The sequence below is a fragment of the Dendronephthya gigantea genome, unplaced genomic scaffold (genome assembly GCF_004324835.1).
Source record: "Dendronephthya gigantea isolate DGI-Jeju-01 unplaced genomic scaffold, DenGig_1.0 000055F, whole genome shotgun sequence".
NCBI lineage: Eukaryota > Metazoa > Cnidaria > Anthozoa > Malacalcyonacea > Nephtheidae > Dendronephthya > Dendronephthya gigantea.
Window position 1 is genome coordinate 99337 of NW_021163065.1, and position 7149 is coordinate 106485.

The window sequence follows — 7149 nt, forward strand, 5'->3', positions numbered from 1 at the left end:
CTAAGCTTGGATGAAAATACTTTGTTGCATGTGGTACACTGGCACTCCTCACATTGTTTCTCATGATATGCAGCATCCTTTGCCCTGGTAAATGAGGCACTGCATCTTTGGCACTTGTATGATACAATACCACAGTCAATATCTTCACGGAGTTTTTGGCCTTCACGTTTCCAATCCTGTAACATTATAATATAATCTTGTCCTTCATGGGATACCAAGAATGTGAGAGAACATATGAATTCGAAGGTGGCAAATGTAGCTTTTTAGGGATTTTGGGCCTGTTATTAATGATAAAAGGGCTCAGTTTATCTGAAAACCTTTCTTCACTACAAGGGCAAGCAAAGGGCCCACTGGGGTAAATGCCTCAGTAGTTATATAGTTAAAAAATGCCCTGTCATTTGGCATCATATTAGCATTGATCTTGCAAGGCCCTCTGCCTGAGATTATGAAATATTTTTATGGTAAATTCAAGGCAGGACTGCAGGACTTGCTCTAACAATTAAACTTGAACAAATTGATCTTAATTATTATTTTGGTATACGTAATAATAATGTGAAATAAACAAATTAACACTAACCTCCCTAACACTAGAAGAGCATTCTTTCCACATCTCTGCAGCAGTTTTGCTTATTGTTGCTAGATCAGAATGGGGCAAACGAGTTTTTATTTGACCCTATACAATACAAATTTAAAACTTTCTTTATTAACTTATCGACTCACTCGCTCTTTCTCGCAATGATGCATAATTAATGAATCCATAATTATAACACACAAATGCAATACTCAACATATTAAAAATTCACTGTAATATTTTCCCGGCATTTTTGGCACAACTTAAAAACACTGGGATTTTAAAGTAAATACTATTGAAATACTTACTGCAACATTCCTGTAAAAAGCATGGTAACCAGTGAAGCGTACTGATGTTTTTTCATTTGACTCTTCTGTCATCTTTTCTCTTCCCAAAGGAGTCAAAGCGCTGAAGAACTTTACATATCCCGCGATAGCAAAATAGAAATACTTGATGTAAAATTTGTGCAATAATTTGGCCGGGCGCTAGCACGAAGCCTGAGAACTAAAACAATGAGGTGTTCGACTGTTACAAGACGTGTTCGACTATTAATGAGGTGCTCGACTGTCGGCAGATTCGAAATTTGCGGCGGCGCCATGTGTGGGAGCGCATGGCGGCAGACGCGACAATTCAGGAAGGAAATGAAAATATAGTGGTTCAATAAGTTCACAGAAAGGCTGGAATAGTGCGAACAAAAGCATATATTTATCATTAAAGATATTTGAAACATGGAGAGATGCAAAAAGCGACGCAGGTTACGAAAAATGTAGTGATAGCAACTTTGCTGCTCATCTTCTGTCCTTGGAATTTCGCACAAGGTAAAGTTGATTATTTGAAACAATTCGATTAAAGGTAGAGCATGGCTATTAGAAAGGCAATTTCATTTTTTTAGGGAAAATATAAATCAGCAAGTTTTGGCAGTAAGGAAAGGACCGAAAGGTAGAACGCAGGCATGTGACAGTGGCGCACGAGGAGATGACATTGGGGTTATGTCACATGTCACTAACGAGGGTAAGAAAAGGCGTTTTTTTTCTCTAGGGAGAATATTAATTTCCTTTCAAAAAAGTGCATGCTTTGCGTAACCATAGATATATCCAGTGAGCCAAAATAAAACATTGAAATTGCATTTTGAGGTCCGACAACATCGACTCCGCTAAAAGCTGTGAGAGACATTGTTGTCCCTGTGGATTCGCCGATTTTACCACCAATGGCCAGTGAGTCAAACTTTGGTGGACCAAGTATATCACTTGAAAGGTATAAACCTATGGAGTATACTGCTATTAATAATTTGACTTCTCAGTATCAATAAATATTACCTTTCATGTAACAAGCTGATAAGATTATTAAGAAAATATTATTTATTATACATTAGTCATAATATCACACCAAGAGATGAGGATAAGGGAAATACATCTATGTTTACTGATGACGAAGAAGAGTTTTCTGATGATAGCAGTTTGGAGGATATTAGGTATGATCTTCTGGTAAATTCTTCCCAACAATTTTTATGTAAAAAGTCTATGATTTCATAAAACATTTTTTATTTTTCTTGTACAGATCACATGAAATTACACAGCTGGCCATTGAAGACATGAATGATGAAAGAAGTATAGAGAAAGAAAGTGATTCAGAGTAAGAAATATAATGTTGTTCAGTTAGTTGATAATGTTTTAGTCTTATATTTTCATATCATGTTTCTTATGCTTTTATTATTCCCTTCTTTATAAGTGAAGACAACATGTCTGATTTTGATGACAATAATTTCCTGAATTTTGACCATGAGTTGGAAGATGATGATGAGTCTGAAGAAGTCTCGCCAGAAATATCTCACCTGCCACAAGAGATAAACCCTCAACTATTAGCTATGGGCCCCATCGAAAACTGAGTAGGAGGGAGGAGTTGTATGCAATGCCTGAAAAGTACCACATGGTAAAGGAAAAAAAATTCAGTGTTTCAATCCAGATGCCAGATACCTGGGTGCATTGCTCAACCGCACATCAAATATCACTTTGTTGGTGTTATAGTGATTGTCAATGCAGAGTGTCCTTTGGGACATAAATTTAGATTCACATCATCACATGTGGTTAATGACATTTTTGCCAATAATCTGCAAGCAGCTGCCTCTATCCTATTGTTGTCTGGAAGTAATTACGCAAAAGTCGAGCGAATGGCAAGATTCCTTAATCTGGAGTTTCTTTCTAGCTCAACATACTACCGGTTCCAACGATTGTATATGATTCCAGAGATAAATGAATGGTGGTCTTGGATGAGAGGAGATATAATAGGCGAGTTTTCTGGAAAGGATGTAGTTGTTGGCGGTGACGGGCAATGTGACTCACCAGGCTTCAATGCCAAGAATATGTGCTATTTCATGGTGGAAGTAGAGTCAAATCATATTCTTGATGTTGAAGTCTTGGATAAGAGACATGTTGGCTTAAAATCCACCAACATGGAAAAAATGGCAGTCAAGAGAAGCCTTGATTGTTTAAAGGATGAATTGAAAATCGTGGAACTGGTGACAGATGCTTCCACATCTGTTAAAGCATTACTTGGTATGTTAAAATATTTCCTTTTCATTTTTTTAATGGCTGAAAGATGCATAGTGATGATGATTTGCAACTTTATTAATTAAATGGTAATCTTTTGTCTTAACATAAGTTATCACAACAAGCATTTTTAGAAGACAGATATTAGCTCTTCTCCAGGTTTTAAAACCTTTAGGTGAAAGAAAGTAACAAAGGGCTATAATAGTTTTATGTTTTATCTTTCACAGAAGCTGAATATGAGGATATGATTCATAGCTTGGATGTGTTGTGGCACAAGTCCAAAAGCATTAAAAAATGCCTTGCCAAGGTTTGTATATCACTTTTGATGTGCAGGCTTAGCTTGCTGTTAGACTGACACAAGTGCAACTGTGCTATTATAATTAGCAAACTACTTCAGTTAGGAAATTCCAAAGCAATGGCCAAAATTAAAGACTGGTCACCCCATATAATCAGACATTTTTGGCACTGTTCAAGTAGATGTAGGGAGAATGAAGCAACCACTGACGAAGAGGCTTTAAAAGTTACGAAGATATTTTTATTTTAATGCTGTGTAGGATTTTTTGCACATTGATACAGTACAACAGAATATTCTTAACATATCCCAAATACTATCTTTAGGACAAATGGATCGGATTATTGCATCACATCTGCAATGATCATCAATGGCCAGGTGGCCAATGTGACCATGAGGAGGGTCAGTATGATGAAACTCTCCCTTGGTTTGATCGACGAAGATTTTGCTGAACTGCAAAAAGTAATTTTGAACCCAGAATTACTTGCTTCTTTCAAGTATTATACTCGGTTCAGGAAGGAAGAAAAACTGGTTGAAATAAGCAATCTAGTTTGTGGTTATTTTCATTTATTTTTTATTTCATCTAATAGGCATACTGTTGGTATTGTGTGTGCTAATAGCCTTGGTTTAGTCTGCACCCCAAAACGAACGCCCTTCATGTAAGCCTTTTGTAAACAGGATGGTATACACCTTTAATACTTATCTTGAAATGCAAAGTTGTTTGTTAGTTACACAATAGCCTTGAACTCCTCTTGTGTTGGTACAAATAATTCAAAGATTATTACACATTGCTATTTGATTTAGCTATAGAGGATACAAGGCAAGAAGGCAGCTCACTGCAATTGATTGGAATTTCCATATAAATCTTCCACAAGCAACAACAAAAGCTGGTGAAAATTTGGTTACTAGGAAATATAACCCAAGGACAAGGCAGTGGGATAACAAAGTTGTGAAAGTGACAAAGAGCTATGAATATGTGCCAGTGCTCATTTCGAAAATATTTAGAAGGAGAATTGGTGATAGTGGTGGCGTGACACAACTTGTTGCCCTCAATACAAGTGATCCTGCTTTAATAGCTCTAACAATTGCTCATGTCCCACCTCCTCCTACTAAAGAAATTGTTGAACGACGGAGCAGATTTACATAGACATGTGTGCAAAGAAGCGAACAGCCTGAACTCGCAACTAAATCTATTGACTGTACATAAATTTATGATATGACCATTTTGATATCTATATGTATAACAATAAATAACAATAAATTACAGTACCAGGGAGCAGTTGTATGGAAGTTAGATAGTGCTATTCACCAGATAGTGCTTTTTTTATCAGTTATGAAAATAATATCCATGTAAGAATATTAATAGCAACTCAGCAAATAGCAACTTTAGGGCAATTAAAAAAACACTATCTGGTGGATAGCATTATCTAGCCTTTGTACAACCAGCCCCCTGGTGTGCGAGAAATATTCAGTTTCAAAAAAATACTTTTGAGTTCCCAATTCTTTTTGAGAAACCCTTTATGTTTCAAACTTCATTGTCCCCATTTAAAATTACCTGACTTAGTGTTCCCTAAATCACATGTAAATTCCTGTGATTGATGGAAAACATTCTCTAATTTTTAAAACAACACATGAGGGGCATACTCGTCTGTTACCCCTGCCCAGGTGACCATGGCGTGCCAAAATAAATTGTCTATATGCTGCCTTTCTAAATTCTCTTGTGCTATTATCTTCCCTGTCATTACGTATATCTCCCGTATTTCTTATACACAGCTCCAGCACATCAGGGTCGAGGCATAATTTTGTGAAGCGGGAAGAAAGTGTGATGCATTTTTTACAGCACTTGTTCTCAACCTCCTGTGGCATGGGTTGACATCTTCCAAAATTACACCAGTCAGGCTTTATTTTTCAGTTCAGGCTATTTGTTCCAAAATGCTCTGGATCTTGGGTGGGTGGCTCATTTGGTTGATCCTGTGCCTCTGGATCTTGTGTGGAGGTTCCCTGCCAAAACTCACTCTCATCACCAGCCTCATCCAGGTCATCCTCCATTAGTAACAAGGAGTGTATGTAGTCCATGCTACCAAATCCCCTGCACAAGCCTCGAATTGCAAGCTTTCTCACCAAACTCTCGTCCAATGTATCAATGAAGTCCTGCATCAAAATGACAAAATAAATTTACAAATTGTAAAATGTTGAAGGATGATAAATTGCCTCTACTAGGTGGCTACATAAATTCTACCTTAACGTCCTTGTGCTCTCTTTCTCTCTGACTTTCCTTGGATTCCATGGGATTGTGGCTCAAACGAAAACCTTGCGCTCCGCCGCTTGATTTTGCATGTGTTCGTGCTGCTGGTCTGCTTCTGTCGTCTCGCTCTCTGTCAGGATTTTCTACTATTTCCTAAAACAAAAAAAGAAATATTGTCAGTTTGAAAGGCTTTCTAGTCAAAAGAAGAAAATTTTCTTCGGACTTACTCTATTCTTGCAAGGTTTTGCACGGGTACCGCATTTACACTCGCTCGAGCACAATGAGTTATTCCCTTTGCATGGACATCCTCTATTTCCTTTTCTCTTGGTGCTACATGAGCTTTTGCAATCACAACGGCTTGCCTATACCGTAAAGTTATAATAACAAATTCAAAATTAAAAAACTTGCTTTCTTATATGCAAATATATGGAAATTTGACTTACCATATTCATTCTCCTGATATTGTTTTGCTTCACTCATCCGTATGGTGACATTTGTTCTGAATGATTTCCGACAATTCCCGATCATTTTTGTTATGCGCAGAAAAGATGCGCACAAGGTGACACAGCTCCTTTAAATAGTCTAACCAAGAACTCTGAACATTAAATTCAATATACAATGCAGGGTAAGTCTTCATATGGTTAACTCCGGCCAAACTAACTTGCAAATGTTTGTCTGGCCTTCCAAATAACTGATGAGACACAGATCTGAAAAAACAATCACCAGATCCGCCAACATCAAGTGGCAGCAAAATTTTTAGAGATAACCGTTCTTTTAAGGCAAACCAATTTTCACTTTTAAACATGCTTATATGCAAATAAGCAAGAAAATTGTTATGATGTTGATTTTTGAGTTTTCAAGCAACTGAGCAAGACTGCAAAATTCTTATGATGTCGATTTTTAGTGAATAGGTTTAGTCACATAGTTGAAATTTGTTGCCACTTTTGGCAGAATTTGATTGCTTTAATGCTTTTTGCCACTTTTGGTGAACAGTTCTTTTCAGGATCTGTGTTAAAGTTATTTGAAATTACTCTTACAATACAAATAGCACTACAAAATTATGCAAATAAAAGTTGCCTTATTTGCACTACAACATTGAGCGTTGAGCGCCAGTGCGCCAGCGGTGGACCTGCATGGCCTTGTATTTCACTATTTAAAACATTTTAAATCTCTTAATTCTACATCAGACAACAATAAATACTTTTCCAGTATTCACTATACGACAATTACATTATATAAGGTGAAAAACTTAATAAATTATTACCTCTTTTTCGCCTTGCTTTCAGCTTAGAATAAGGTGTAGTGGTGTACGTCGTTACTGAATTGCCGAAGCCAAAATTTCCATGCGGTTGTTCATGATATGCGCCATGTATGGGTATAGACAATGGCAATGAGCCCGCAAGCAAGGGGGGGGGGTGAATACTTACGCCAGCGGCTACATCTTCAAAATCTCCCTAAATCCAGATTAGGACTGCGCCCAGCTCGCTCGCTAATG